General features: G+C 44.6%; 1 protein-coding gene across 1 annotated transcript in view; it reads left to right on the forward strand.

Annotated features, from left to right (window-relative positions):
- The first annotated feature begins 3,895 nt into the window (after window positions 1-3,895).
- adgrb2 (adhesion G protein-coupled receptor B2) overlaps window positions 3,896-16,830 on the forward strand; it is a 212,820-nt gene continuing 199,885 nt past the window's right edge. Inside the window, exon 1 of the mRNA XM_062410584.1 lies at window positions 3,896-4,072. The gene's annotated coding sequence lies outside the window, so the exon portion shown is untranslated. The remainder of the gene's footprint in view (window positions 4,073-16,830) is intronic.

Here is a 16,830-nt window from a genome sequence, read left to right on the forward strand (position 1 = left end):
CTGATACCTTTCACTGCAACTGCGGCCTGTTTTCTTTAAGTCTTCAGAACAAGCTCGTGGCTTCACTGTATGTTTCCTTAGACATCAGTTTGCCTCAATAACATACAATTTGTATTTACGAGTGGTTTAAGATACTGTATATCACATTTTTACTGTTGTGAATTCTAGAGTGAAATTAGGAGACGGGCGTCTAGAGAAAGCTGAGTCTCACTCCAATGCCTGACAGAGGCTGAAGCTACATAGCCAGTTGCTTTGTTCCCTTGTTCTTATGACCTCCGACAGAGATTACATTTTTTCACCACTGTTCATTTGTAGTAGGTTGGTTTTTATGTTTGCTTGTGAGCAAGATTACACAAAACTACTGGATGAATTAACACACAACCTGGTGAAAGGATATGGTTTGGGTCAGGGAATAAATCAATACATGTTGGTGAAGATCAAGATCAGGGGGCAGATGGAATGTTTAGTTTTTCTTTCAAATTGAGCTATAAAGCGTATACTAATATATTCACTTTTTTTCATGGACCTTAATCTGTTTTGTTTTTTTTTGGGGGGGGGCGACTGATATTTATACATGTGGACACTTTAGTTTGCTTGTAAATTGGAACCCTTAATGTAACCTAACCTTAAAATAACCCTTTGCTTTTTTTCACTCGTTCACAGCAGTATGTTTCTAGGACTTCTATAAAAAGAAGAGGCTTTAGGGATAAGGTGCAAAGATTATTTCTGTAACAAGGTAATGGATCCTTGGCAGCACAATGTGATTGAAGGGCACTGTAATAGTGATTATAATAACACCACCTGGCCCCACCACTAGCAGTACAGACAATCTCTCATCCAGTCTGGGCTTCATATCTTTGAGAAGAGGCCAAGACCTAGATGTTATCTCCGACTCAGTGTTGTCCTTCGGACTCAAGTAGCAGTCCGTTGTACAATGGAGGTATTGAGCCGAGATCAGGTCATTGCTTCATCTACAGGTCTAGTAAAAGTCATCCATGCTTTCATCTGCTCCTGACTGAACTACAGCAGCATCCTTTATTCTGGTATCAGCGTGACACTGACGCAGAAAGCTGCTTCCGGTTTGAAAAGAGACGATACGTCACGCCCATACTTGCTGCCTTTGTTTAACTGTGACCTGAGATTGTTGTTACAGTTTGAATGGTCACCATACTTTCTGCATCTGTGATCTACTAACTCCCTATGAGTCCCCGCCACTGGATGCTGGCTCTTTACTGTCCTCATCTCCGGATATCTCAGAATCTGCATTGTTACCAATGTCGGCATCTGAATTATGCTTAGACTTTCAATGTTGGGATATTCAGCAAAATAAATCTCGGGGTCTGTATCGTCACCACCAGAACTGCGAGCTCATGAATACATTTGTTTTATGGCAGTAGCTGGCTCTCTCTATAAGTCAATAAGAGCAGTGTTAGAGAAGTCACTATACCAGGCCACAGGATCTGACTCTTCACAACCCGTTGTCACTTGTTATATTGTCGATGAGAGGGTCATCTGACTCATCTGAATTATGCAAGGGGGAAACAGCCATGAACTGTGAGGCAGTATCTGCATAGGAGCTGGATTTAATTTTAACCACCAGTTGAACCATCTTTATAAACTGGTGTTCAAGGGCATCCCCGGGACTAATTCTCTGTTCAGCACCAGCTCGGAGACAAGAATTCAGGAGGTCTTAAAGTGCCCCCTGATATTTATATGCAAATCTAATTCGGTTATCTCTGTAAAGCATCCTTCAAATTTCTATTGAATCTCAAAGCCCCTGGCCTGAATGCAGGTACATCCTTTTTATATTCCTCAAAAATCATTTGTCTCCAAGATTAAATCCATCCAGCTGTATTTCCCTGAAATCAGCTTGTGATCTTCTGGATGCCCTAGTAGTTGTAACACAGCTCCAATGCAATGATATGCACAGTTGCCAGTGGAGAAGTTGATGCCAAAGCAAATATCTGCCATGACCTAGCCCACCTCTAGCGTATCAACAGCTGCAGTCTCTGCCTGTGGTGTTGTATGCTGTCCACCCGTCCGACCATTATCTATACTGCTAATTCTTTGAGGGTTGAAACCAATCCAAGCTGACTTTGCCTGGTAGATACAGACCCTTGATAGCTTCTATCTGCCGCTGTGTTCAATGAGTCCAATGCTGAGACATTTTCAAATCTGGGCAGGGAAAATATTGCTGTCCCCTTTTGACTTCAAAAGATAGACTTCATTTTGTAGTATTCATATATCTTTCTCTGCGGCTGACTGCTAATGCAGCACCTAAGTGTTGACTGTCACAAAGGGGAAAAAAGAACATAAATGTGTTTTAAGGATTCCATCCTCTTTGACTTGGAAATAACGTCATTCATATAATACGTTTTATTGTGCTGAAAAAAACTATGAATAGTCACAGAAGTGTAAGTAGACTGAAAAATGGATGATGGATGACCATATGGATGGCTGGTAATCTGTCTGCTCTAGAAGAGCTGCGCCGCAATAGCACCTCCTCCAGCTCTGAGCCTTCAAAAGGAGCACTTGAGCTGACTAATGTCCCACCACTTTTACTCATCCATATGCAAATATATGCAGCAAGATGCCCCAAAATATAATCACCTCATCTCCTGCATCAGATGCCGCTGGCATAAGTGAAAAATCCCAAACTGTAAATAGATTAAGAGACTAGCATGTTCTGTGTGAGTCTTAGGTCTTTAGCTTCACCTGTGTTTGTGGGATTGGTAACTAAAGAGACTAGAATACCGAAACTGTTCTGTGTTTGAGAATATTTCTTGCAGAGGAGCTGCTGAGGAGCCGACAAACATCCATTAGCTCTGCGATTTAAAACGATTCAAGTCATTGTAATCACAACTGGGGCCGAGGCTACAGCTTCTATTGGTGCTGCACTGGTCACAATCTGATGAGTCCACAGGAGTCAAGCATTTCTCCAAAACACAGCATTACAATACTTTTTCTAGGTGTTTTAGGTACAAACTATAAATGGAGACCAAGAGACCAAGCTCCTAAATCTTGTCCCACTACTTGAATCTGTGCGTAAAAGCAAACAGGAACATCTTGCTCACGTCCCACGCGTGCAACAGGACCTGTGATGAATTTGAATACATCTTTGCTGAAGCCTACGTGTAAACTCGCATGCTGACGTCAGAACACAGGATGGCAGTGGAGGTAGAAAGAGCGGGAAGGTAGGGGGGGGGCGCTCCGTTGTGAACGCGCGTGACGGATCCCCGGCGGAGGGCAGCGAGGACGCGCATCTCCGTCCTACGCTTGCGAAGCGACTGCAGGGGAGCCAGATGCCCGATTGCGAGCCGCTGCCTGTGGATACCTTTCCCCAAATGCCAGAACAGGCGAGGACCGCAGACAACGTTTCACCCTCTGGCACTTGACGGAGTAATAGTTGTTTGGCTGTTTCTCTTTTCACGGTTTTCCTCCCCACGCCCCCTCCGTCGCTGTCTCTCCGCTTCAATCTGCGCTTTCACACAAGGAGCTCCCTCGGACTTGGAGTACCGGGCGCATCAGTAGAGATCCAGCCCGCTATCCCGCTCTGCCCCTGCTGCTGCGGCGCTGCTGCCTGTGAGCGCGTCCTCCTGCTACTTTGGAATATACACTGTGGCCATATATGCGCAAAACCATGGAGATTATATGACGTGGATTTATTTTTTTCTCTGAACAAAACTGGACATCTACAATAACGACGTCCCTTCTTTTTTGGGGGGTCTGATTATTTCGCATTGCCTCTTTTGCGTCCCTGTGTTCTTTCCTTTTGATCTATGGCGACTTTATGATTTCATGTCCTCGCGATTCTCTCTTGCTTTTTATTTATCCATTTATTATTTATTTACCTGCTTGTTTTTCTGGTCCGTTCCGGAGGCGCAGAAGTGGGATGCCTCGCAGTGAACATTCGCTGGGGGAGAAGGATCAGCGCAGCAGCGAGGATGAATGAATGATAGTCTCCCTCGCCAACCGAGACTTGCCATGGATGGGAAACTTAATTTGTTTCCACGGAACCGATCGGGGATTAGCCGTCGCATCAAATAACTAGGCTACTGCTGACAGCGACCAGGTAACGTGTTCTGTATACATTACCCTCAACATGTAAGACGAGCATGTGAATCGCTCAAACTGTTTCTTTGCGCCGTGTACAGTCCAGATTGCTTTGCCTTCTACCCGCTTGTGTGTTTTATTTATTTCATTTTCCACATCCCTGCGTTAAGATCAGTGCACGAGTCCAGCATTTGTTCTCAGACTGAAAGATGTGTTACAGGACAGTCATTTCCTCCAGTCGCGATGGAGAGGGGAAGTGGCGGGGATGTGGGGTCTGTGGACCTGAGCGAAAGAACAGTCCTACCGCTCTTAGGATGGGGGGAAAGAAAACCCTACTAATCTATGTCAGCAGCTGAAGATCTGTTCATGTTTATCTGGCACAGGTGGACAGAAGCGGCAGCTCCCTGAAGGCTGAACCCCTTTGTGGGAAAACACTCGGGGAGCTGTGTGATCGCCTCTGAAGCCGCTGGCAGACCTGTAACTTTGCGCAGTGGCAAAAAGAGAAAACCTCTCGCTCACGCGCGCACGCACACACACATGACAGATCGTGCGCAACCAGCCTGCATGGACACTTTTATTTCCGACTTCCACACTGGATCACGTCCGCACCCCCCTCCCCAACACACACAAGCACACACAGACACAGATACAGCAATGGTGTGCCATTTTGAGTTAAGAATAACATTAATAAATCAGAGCTCTCCATCCCGCACGGAAGCTCCTTTGTCAATGCTCCTAATGTTTGGAGATGATTCTCTGCAGGAGATGTCTCCTCCTTAGCCTGGTTCACGTACAGCAGTATGGGAAAGAGAGCCGACGTTCCTCCTCTCCTCTATCCCCCCCCCCCTTCCCCCGCTCTGTGCGCACTGTGCGCCTGGGTGAGTGGCCGCCTTCCCTCGGTGCATGCTAAAGAGCCAGGATGTACCAAAGACGCCAGTGAGCGCGCAAAGGGGGTTGAAAGGGGGGGGGGTTAGTTCGACTTACATCCGTGCTGGCATCTCACCATGCAACAGAAAGCCCTTTGAAAAGCTACCTGATCACGCACACGCACCTAGGTCCGGTTTATTATCGTGCGTCTCTGCACGCTGCTGTGCGTGCGTCTGCCGCAGTGGCGCCTCTTCTCGTTGCCAGACCTCCTCCAAGTCTGTCGCTCGGTTGTTCTCAGTGAGATGAAAGTATGCGTAGGACGCGTGGAGTCTCAGCCCTCAGACTCTCGCCTCGTCTCCCCCCCATCAGTAGCGAGCAGGTGGCTGCGGTGACGCTGAGCGGGAATGACAACCGGGACGCGACAGCAGAGTGCGAAGGAGCCTCCGAGCATCGAGTGTGTGTGTGTGTGTTTGTCCCTCTATACCCATCTGTTGAGCGTGCAGTGTCTCTCCGGCCCCACCTGCAAACAAACTCCCATCGCTATCAAATCCCCTCGAAGAACGCATCGCAACACACATGGCATCTCGGTGGGGTTTTTTTTATTCCCCAAGTAGCCATCTGTGGCACGCTGCACAATTTTTCTCCCCCACAATATCTCTATTTATTCTGAGAACCGCCAAACTCCACTACAGCAGCCTGTGGGTATTTAACAGGGACACTGATTCATGAGCAGCCACTGTTTCTCTGGCTCTTGGCAGCGTTCAGGGTTTGGATTAGCAGGTCAGAGGGAGCCTCTGATATTAATCATATTCTGACAGGGAAGTTCAGTAATCATGTAATAGAAGTTCAATGAACAAAGTCATCAAGAAAGACAAAACAGAATGAGCACATGACAATATTACAATGATATAGGGGACGCGTTTTGACAGCTCTCATCCCTGCCTTCACATACCCCCCCCCCCCCCCCCCCCCCCCGCGCCTATTCTTTCTTTTTTATTTATTTATTTAAACGCAGTGAATAGCCTCGTTTGTTTTGTTCCTCGGGGCTGCTGTCGGAGCTAATGGAGCCGGCAGGGCTGCGTCCCCTTTTGGCAGAGATGAGAGACCAATGGGTGATGGCTTATGAGCTGGATATGAGGGGTGGCACTTTTCTTTTTTTTTTTAAACCCTTCTGGGCCGAGGAGGTAGGGTATCCACAGGGCAGCCAAAACTTGCAAGTGTGCTCATATCCATTCAGTGGATCAGCATTACATTTATGCTGCAGAGCATACCAGGGACTAATGAGCTTATAGAAGAGTGGTTCTCAACGCTGCGCTAGTTCGATCTCCTTAATGTGGGAGGTAAAGATGTTTCGGATTCTTATGTACATGTTATGTCTGACTTAAGCTTATTTTTTTCCCCTCTATGGCTTAAGTCCACACGAAACCACCAATAAAACTTAATTCCACAATGGCCAACTGAAGTGGCTCACACAAAAGTTTTGGTATAGCGGGTGGATGTGACTGGAGTGGAGGGAGTGTGTGGTTGGTGTAAGCGCCATCAGTCCCCACCAATGGGATTCCTGAGCCACCCCAGATTCAGCACCCTGGACAGCGCCCGTGGCACATTCAAAAGAACCAGTGGCAACAGAAACCAGTGAATGTGGTGCTACCACTGCGTGACAATGGAGAGGCTTTACATATCCCCCAGAGCTACAGAAGAAGAGCTTATGTGTCATTTATTGTTACACCCTTTGTTCAGGACTAACTTACTGTAATTACCTGGCACTACGAGGGAAGAGGTTAGAGAAACAGGGACTCGTTTGCAAGAATTGATGAATCGCTCCACTGGTCGTTATAACTGTTGATGCCTCCTGGGAATCAGATACAGAAAAAAATATTATATGTTATGGGATTGGTCCATTTTGACCGAAGCAGAACAGGAAGGTTAAATGGGACCGAGAAACGAGGCCGCGAGTAATGACAGTGCTATCATGGAATGATCATCTGCACAGCTTCTGGAAATGCAACCGAAATGAAAGTGTGAGAGCGATCTGCTGAAGACGTATGAAACACACTCAGCTCTGTGGCAGTTTTATAAGGCCTGTAAATGTGATACTAATAACGTCTTCTATATCCGCCCACGTGTCATCCACTAATGCTGGCATTGCTTAATCTTTCTTCCCCTCTCTCTCTGTCAGACACACACACACACACACACACACACACACACACACACACACAAACACACATACACACACACACACATGGCCTCACCTAATGTACACACAAACCTCTCTTTCACCTCCTCTATCTCTGTGTCTCTATTCACATCTCACTTTCAGTCAAGTCACACTGATGGGCAAATGTGCAAGAGCCGACATCAATACCCACACAGCTGGAGGGAGAAAGTACAATACGCAAAGTGATGTGTGTGTGTGTGTGTGTGTGTGCACATGCATTCTATTTAAACAGTGCATATGGACCAGGGGCTGGGAGACAGCTTGGTCCTGCCTGGATCACTGAACCCTGGCTGGACCATTGTTCCTCTATCTTCCTCAAACACACAACCCCCTCCCTCCTCCTCATCCTCCCATCACACACACACACACACACTTCCTCCCCTTCATGGCCTTTCCCTAACAAGCTTCCTACTCTCTTCTCCACCTCTCTCTCTATTCGCTCTGTAACTCGACCACATTGTGATCTAATTGAAGCTGTCTAACTACTATCACCAGTGGTCTCCAGTGATAATGCCCTGATTGGTTTATTATTATAGTATTATAGATGACTTGAACATACATCAGTGTTATAAAAACAGATAACGTCTTTTTCATGTAATTAACGTGTCATTTTAATTTTTTAGTTTGGTCTGTGTCCAGTTCGCTTACATTGAGGACAAAGAATTTATGCCCTGGTGTGAATATTATATTATAAATATATATATGCCCCAGCACGGGCCACCGCTTAGCAAGGGAGCGGGGGGCCAATGAGAAAAATGACCATTAAAATATGAGCATGTTTGGGTTCAGGTGCAGGTCGGCGATAGATGCACTGCATGCTAAAGTTGCTGAGTACAGGTTTAAATAAAAGAAAAAACAGCTAAAAAAGATTTCGTCAGGGCATGTACTTTCCCTCTCTCCTCTCCTCAGCATCATATAGTGTGCTCTCCTACTTCATATGCTCTGCCATGCTTCGTTTGGAGGCACAGATGCCTCTGTCACCAGGGCGGCGTGCATTTGGCATGGCCCCAGGTGACTGTGTCAATATTTGCGGCAAGTGCCATTTTGGTTGGGGCGGGGGGTGTTCTCTATAAGCATGGCTGGTCTTGTGCAAGGCAAAGGCTAAAAAGAAAATCAACAGGAAACAAAAGCCCCGGCACTATAGACTCGCTCTCTACAATTAATTAAGCCTTTTGGCAAGAAAAGTGAAAGGATGGGCCTCCTTGAGAATAGATAGGTTGGGACTTCAGGAGGATGAGGGGGGGGGGGACAAAACAAATTAATTGCCTTATCTCGCAGGGATAATTCACATCTCTGATTAATATTGATTGCAGAAACCGCCACAATACAACCATAGAGAACAGTTAATTCGATGAGTTTTATGTTAATAACTGTGCGCAAAGCCGAGGCACGGAATCTGTGCATGGCGCTGAAGGCACAATGTGAGGTCGGTGCTCTGTGTGTGTGTGTTAGTCTGTTCTTTCATATGCTACCTTCAGGGACACATTTCATCCCGAAGATCAATTGATTGGGGACAACTTGAACATGTCCTCAATTTGGACAAATCTGAGTTTGGGGTCAATTGGTAGAGTTAGGAAACTCCAGGTAATTGATTATATCAGCGTTTGTCCTCATAATTATAGTATAAAAGATTGTGGGTGTGTGTGTGTTTGTTAGGTGACTGAGTGCATCCCAGCAGTAATATTTGACTTGTGTCATCCCTTTCTTAATGTGTGGCCCTTGGGGATGGAAAGTGCGACTTTATGGTGCAGTACAGCCAGGCCCACGAGGATCGTCTGAGCCAACATGTTTTCGTGATTGCTTTTTCTCGGATTGCTTTCCCAGCAGCTTACTGGACAAATCGTACCTTTTCATTCTCATCCCATCTGTCTCCCTCGCCTGTCTTTTTTCATCTCTTTTCTTGACTTAACCATAACGCCACCGTGCACAACACCCTATTCTCCTCTTTTTTTTTATCTGCCGTCTATCAGAAACACAAAAACACATTGAGAACAGTCATTCACGCACAGGCAGGTGGCCGGTTCCACTGCATAACTGGGTGATCAGAAGGCGAAGACTCATCTGCCTCAGCACGTTGGCCTCGTCATCAGCACAGTGCCCTGCTGGGACACCCGTCGGCCTCCATTACGGCTCCAGATAGATGAGGGCGCTCCGTGTGTGCAGGCCAACAAGTGGAATGCTGTGCTCCACCGAAGCAGATGGAGGGAGCCCGGACTCCTTTGTTGTGTGATTTGATAAGATCTGATGTGTGCATCTATGTGTGTGTCCGGTGTTGCAAGTTCAGGCTCAGTAAATATGCCATCTCGTGCATTCAAGTGCTTTTGATCGAGGAGAATGCAATATTCCTGAAGTGGGACGGGCTGCAGGGTGTTTTTTAGATTGACCGTTTTCTTAAAATGGGACATTTTTGTTAATATTAAAAGTAACAGAACGTCCTGACTTTTCCTTTTCATGTTCATCTTCTAAACAACCAACAGCCTCAGACTCCAGACAACTTGTGACAGATTTACACGTATCTTTCCTAACAGACACAGAACATCCATGACATAGTAAGAGCAGGTAATTATCTTGAATAAGGACTTTCACGACTGCGCAGGCTGCTGCTGTCAATGAAACATGCTCTTGGATTGTTCTCAGAGGTTTTAAGATATGACAGACAGGTCGGACATCATGTTCTGCCAAGTTTCATGTTTTATAAGTCCTGTGTGAGTCTGTGTGCTTTGTGTGTGTGTTTGTGTGTGTGTGTGTGTGTGTGCTTGCGATTATCCATGCCTCCGAGTGTGTGTCTGTGTGTAGAGCCTCCCTGGGTTCAGTGGCTTGTCCAAGCTGCAGGTTGTTTTTGGAGGCAACTAAGTGGACAGGTGGAATTCTAACCCAGAGGCATGCTGGGTGGACTCACAGCACGTCAGGTGGGATATTTGACAGTAGCCAACAGTCGAGTTGCCATGGAGACCATTAGCCAAATCCCTCTGGTGCGTAGTGCATTGTCATGTTTTATCTACATTTAAAAAAAGCTTGGAATGGTAAATTATCGTGCATTTTATGTGTCTCTGTTGTTAGTCCATGTGTTTGTTTGCAGTGGTTGCAACCTGCATTCTACAGTAACTGGTTTCGTTTGAGTGGTTCCATGTAATAAGAACAACAGGAGACTGTGAATTATATATAGAGAGAGAGAAATGAGTTTTACTATTATATCTTTAGAATGTTTTAGGAAAAGGCAGCTTTCAAAAGTGGTGAAAGGTTCACTAATATGCAGGAACTATTTGTTTTTAAAAAAGCTACAAAAGGTTATGGAGGTTATGTCATCCGTGAGGAACTCGGATTAGAGCCGCTGCTCCTTTACTTAGAAAGGAGTCAGCTGAGGTGGTTCGGGCATCTGGTAAGGATACCCACTGGGCGCCTTCCTTGGGAGGTGTTTCAGGCACGTCCAGTGGGGAGGAGACCTCGGGGAAGACCCAGGACTAGGTGGAGAGATTATATCTCAACACTGGCCTGGGAACGCCTCGGGATCCCCCCGTCAGAGTTGGTCAATGTGGCCCGGTAAAGGGAAGTCTGGGGCCCCCTGCTTGAGCTGCTCCCCCCGCGACCCGACCCCGGATAAGCGGATGAAAATGAGATGAGATGAGGTTATGGAGATTACACAGATTCTTTGTAACATATTGATAATTTTGAAAAAAGTAATGAATAATTGGACATTTGGTATTTTGTTCGGGGTGACCATCTATTGAAAAGGGTGTGTGCAAACCAAGTCTGAATTTGTCTTGCACGTTTAAAAATAATAACGAGATAATTTTGTGTCAATCAGGTTTACACAGCGTCTCTGAAAGTTGTGTCTTTCATCAAAGTTTTCTTAGAGCAGGATTGATTTGCTGCATTCTTTACTATCTCTCAAAGGCGCTATAGAGAGTTGTTTGAGCTGTTCACGATCATTTGGATCCTAGATATTTGTTTTTATTCTTTTTAATATGTAATATCAGTGCTGGTTGCGAATCAACCTGGACCACCGACGTCCTGAAATAGACCTGGAAGCGATCGGGGTAATTACGCAGGAGATGAAATTCTCCTCCCGATGGCTCCTCAGGATTGGATGGACTCTATTTTTATAGAAATAGAATAATAAACCTCATCTTATTGAGTGTGCCAGGTTTCTGTGATGACAGATGTTTAAAAAACACATACAAAAAATACAGACTTGGTTTACAAAGACCTTGTGAACACATAAAGAGAACCCATCGTACAAACATGTCACGCGTGTTCGGACTGAAACAGGGGCGGAAATAATACAGCAAAATACACAGTATGCTAAGGCAAATGCCAACTTTCATCTATTTCACCAGCCACAACTTCAAATTCCAACCACAGGCCCGGACCTGGCAGGTTGTGTAAGTGGCAGTGAGTGGAACGATGTGATTCTGTACCAAGCAGCTCTTTTTAAAGTCTGAAGCTGCTGCATCTCTCTCATGACTCCTTCTAAGGAGCATTTGATTGCTCTCGTGCTTCCCTTTTTGTTTGTGTCTTTTACGCGCTAGCATCAAGCATATGTGTCCCCACACAGCAATACAGAGGTTTGCCTTAACATAACAAAAAGCGACTGTGTTTGTGGAGTTTGTGTGTTTGTGTGTGTGTGTGTGTGTGTGTGTTTGTGTGTGAAAGACCGTTCAGGGCCACTGAATTCAGCCTTTACAAGGAGTCCTCAGTTATTTCCCTTCAGACCGTCATCTTTTGTTGCTGTCTGTATACATTCATCAAGCGGAGTCATACGCACAGCTTTGGGCCCACGGCACAATTTTGCTTTAGTTGAAACATTTTCATCCCGAGTTGACACGTCTTTGTCTCTACCAACCTGAACTTGTTTGCCTCCATCTGCATCTTTGCATTTTGAATACTCGTGCCACTTTTCTTTTTTGAGTCTGTGTTGAATAATATAACAGAACAGCAGAATGCCTCACACTTGCTATGGAGCGAGCTGGAGCAGGTTTCCCCCCAGCATGACTGGAGAGCAAGTGGTGAGTAGCAAATATAAAAAACCAACAGCAGCTGGGGAGCAGTTGGAAGTGGAAACTGCTGCTATTACACTCAAACATACCAATATGGGAACACAGGCACAGAATTTAATTGAGTTTCATGCAGCATTTTCTCAATGCGTTGTCATGTGGCGTCGTCGTCAGTCACATTTGGATTTGCTTGGGTGTGACTTTTATAACAAAATTAGATTTATATCTTACATAGTAATTTCCTGCTGTGATTTAATGTATTTTGGGCAAACATGATCTGTATAGGAGGGTTAAGAAAGGGGTTATTGGTAATGTACCAGCTTAGTTGTATTGTCATCGTTGGCTCCAGTTCTCTTTTTGTTCTAACCTTGAATTATAGCACCCCACCAGACGTGTTACAATCTGCCATCTCAGGATAGATGTAGAAATGGAAAACGATCAAGTTAAATTCACAGACTCTATATAGAGATGGACAACACATCGCCACTTTCTCCCACTATCCAGAGATGAAGCCAAATATCCTGAATATACGAGAACCACCATCTTTCTCAATTGGAGCCAGAGTTTGCTCTGTGGCAATCGGGGGTTGAAGTCATGAGTCGGTCTTCGCTTTCAATCATGAAATATCCTCCCTTTCCCAACCAAAGTTGGCACTTGAACAAACACCAGTGTGATAAGAACCTTATTTGACTTTTTTAGTTTGGTTTGTGTCCCATCCACTAACATGGAGAAGGTGGGGTTTATTATCTATACAGCAGCCAGCCACCAGGGGGCAGTTGAGGCGATTTGGCTTATCTTTTTCAGCCGCTGGCATATCATCCAGCCTTATAGTCTCTGCTAAACAATTGGCTTCAGTCGTGCGGCTCTAACGATGACTCACTGAAGTTAATAACGGGACTCTGATTATCATGGAGAGACACAGGTCTTTGGGAGCCAGACTGTGGTCCCTCCACAGATGTGCTGTGTGATTCACTTTCTCCCCTCTCACCACTGTGACCACGGGGTGGGTCATCATGTGGCCCTGCCGCTACCTCCACAGTAATTAGACAGGTAGATGAAATGCGAGTGTTGCAGGGGCCAGCGATGTAATTAAACCTGGAGCAAGAGGCCACCGGGCCCCTGTGAAGTTATACACCTGCTTACGCATGCAAACAAACTCACAAACACACATGCATAGACACATGCATAGACACACACACACAGTGGTTCACGTGTGCTCTTCATCAATATTTTTTATTGGCGCTATTCATAATGTGTGTGTGTGTGTGTATGTGTGTGTGTGTAGAAGAAGTGCATAAAGAGGCACAGGAAACACTGTACTCAACAAACAAAGCCAGCATTACACACTTAACTTTAATATCTTCACCTTGTCAACTTAAACTGTAATCATCCTAAATTTAATTTAAACAAGAATATACTACATTTAGTAAACAAATAAATATTATAGTACAGCCCTCATTAAATATATATATATATAAACATGTACATCTGGATATGCATGCTATTGTCATATTCTTGGTAAAAAGCTTCATCTTACTCCATGTAAACTATAAAGCCAGGGTTTATAATTCAGCATTAAGACCTAATCTAACTTGTTTGACCTAACTCATGAGTATCCAAAAATGTGCAAAGGAAAGATTTAAGCGGTACTCATATGCCGGAGCTATTTATTCACCGACAGTTTCTCAAGATGCCCAGTGTCTCTGCACGTCGACTCCGGATAATGTGAAGGTCAGTGAGCACCGGTGAAAAGAATCATGAACAAGAGGTTTCAGCAAAGATCAGATCAAGTTCAAGTGCTTTGCTCTTTTTCGTAGTCAAATAACTTATACCAATAACGTCTGGGTCGATAACAGAAACAAAAATATCTTCAAGATTCTTTTTTTATACCAAGATACAATATGTGTTGGTTTAGTATATAGTATATTATATAGTAGAAATCTTTAGAAAGAGAACATGTCCAATGCGGCGATACACTTCAAAAAGTGATAAAATATTCGATGCAGAAACAGAACCAATACAATTAAAATGATCAAATGTATGTATGCAGTAATCATAGGCTTATCTTATACACACTACAGCAGGAATCATTTCTGTCACAACATCAAAGCGTGATCGGCTCTCACAAACCAAACATTCAGACAAAGTCATCATTACATCGCCATTGGGGGCTCATATGGTTTATATGACAGTAAAAGAACCCAAAACGTTATAGCTGGATCGCTGGTTTGTGCCACGTTATCGGCTGCGTGCCGTAACCACTCCCAGCGGGGCACTCTGCGGACATGGAGGTGGTTTGCTTTGCAGTAAATAGAGGCTGTAAAAAATCTAATTCAATTGTTTGCTGGCCAAGTGTTGCGCTTTAAAGCTGTGGGACATAAAGATTGGCCGGGTTTTGCTTGTGCTCGCTGGAATCGAACACGGTGTGTGACTTGAGACGTGTAACGAGCTGCCTCCAAAAACCTCCTACAACCAAAACCTTCTCTGGAACTCAGAGAAATAAGTTGTGATTGTCCGAGCTGTGATCTTAATGCCTTGCTTTTCAGTGCTGCTCTAATGCAGGATGATAAAACGCCTTAAAGAGCAGATGGCTCAATTAGACTAAAACTCTGTACGTGGAGGTTTGTAAAGCACTCTTGTCCATTTTAGAACCCTAACGTGAACATAGCTCATGCTTAAGGTTGTCTTCAATCTGAGGGTTTTTATCCAATAACTATAATTTAATCAGTGCGACAGAGGGTCATCCTTCTTTCACAAGGCTGCATGTTAAGCTTTCTCCTTGCTTCTTCTGTGAATATCCATTGTGCCACTGTTATGATCCATTCTGTTTTACTGCGTATACACATTCAGCATTTCTGGGAAGTATACACTTGTGTACAATAAACGGCAGCACACAAAATTCAAACGTGTATCGTGGCTGTTCAAGTTTTTTTTTTTTTTTTTTGTGTTCCGCGCGTCTCTACTGTTCTTCCTCCTGTTGAATTAGCACTTTTCTCCTGAGCCCTTGCGCTGTCTGTCACACAAAAACACACACACTGAGCTACAACAGCGGCACACAAACACACGCCGTGACACACTGTGCCACATGAACATCTTCAGCGAGAGGCCCTTACACACGGTTATTTCCTGAGCTATACTTTTCTCTAGAGGTGCCCCCCCCGGTTGTGTCAATCTTCTGGCTAGACGGGACTCACAGAGGCATGAGGCGTAACCCTTGAAAATATACAGAAATATAATTGCACAAGAAATACAGAGTAAACACGGGGGGGGGGGGGGATCCATACAAGTTAAGTGTTTTGTAATCTCAAGTGAATATTGCACTTAAAAATATTTTCACCATATGTTGTTTTTTTATGCACATGGATACATTTACAGCAGCACAATCTCAAACATAATCTCCTCTTAGATATATACAGATCTCTTTAGTAGACCCCTTGCAGGCAGTCACTACACATGGACATTAAAATCAGCCATTAATACCCTATGACTTTCCCCTGTATGTGCTCCAGTGAAGAAGAAAATCCCCGGTGATGCTTAGATAGGTTTTATTGCTTGCGGCCTGACAGCGTTTTAATTCCCCCCACGGTTCCAGTATCATAGCAGCCCAAGCTCCCTCCGCCACACCATCAGCACCTTTCTCCCAGACCCAATTTTGCCGTTGATCGTAGATGTAGCACGCCAGAGACCCGTGAGACTCGGAGCAGAGCTGTTCCTGGAGCAGCACCCTGGTACTTTGAAGGAATACACCGGCCCCCAGAATGTAATTAGATGGTGCCAATCTCCAGCTATCACCTGGGAGCACAGCGGGGCTATTGGGTCTCATAACTGGAGATGGTTAGTGCCTGCCCGCATCCTTTGGAAGTGGAGCACTTTCAAACCATTGTGCTAAACATCAGTGTATTGTTTTGTTAAAATGCCCATTGTTATCAGTGTCCCATGTTGGATCGAATCTCGTTTACTAAATGATCCAAGATTTTATGTCTTCTAAAACAAATCTGCAACGTTCACAATGCAGCCAAGATTTTTTTAATTAGGAAAGTTATTTCTTTGCTTCCTCAACACAAATGTTCATCGTCTCTAAATATATTGAAGACGGAGGCAAGGAGCGTTTCAGGGCTTTCGGGGACCCAGGCTAAACCTGGGGGACCCTATAAACCCCACACATGAAACACGTGAAAACACATGATACATGATGGTCTTCAAGTAATCTTCTAAGACTACAACAGCTGGTGGTTTGTTGACTTTTTGTGCTTTATGACCATGGTGTCCCTGCTGTCTCCCGTGCAAAAGTAATCATAGATTTGGAGGAGGTTCTTGTGGACTAGCGTAATCAACCATTTGCCTTGCTCAGCCTGTTGCAACGCCCTGGACACAAGGTGATTAAAATATGCTACCTGACTACACATTTCCAACATAATCTATTTATATCTATAATATCTACAATATCTATTTATCTATATATATATATATAAACCATATACTCTCGACAGATGCCAGGACTAGTAAGTGCATCAGTAAGCTACAGTGGCTGATGGTGTTAAACCCTGACATAAATGTGGTCTGAATCTACCAGAGCTTAATCTAGGATGAAAAAGTAGCTTATGGGACTCTTGCCTCCACTAAATCTCTATCAGAAGTAATTTTCATGGCTTTTTATGCTATGGAGAATACACTAAATATGAAATGCTGGGAAGG

The sequence above is a fragment of the Platichthys flesus genome, chromosome 17 (assembly GCF_949316205.1).
Source record: "Platichthys flesus chromosome 17, fPlaFle2.1, whole genome shotgun sequence".
Taxonomy (NCBI): domain Eukaryota; kingdom Metazoa; phylum Chordata; class Actinopteri; order Pleuronectiformes; family Pleuronectidae; genus Platichthys; species Platichthys flesus.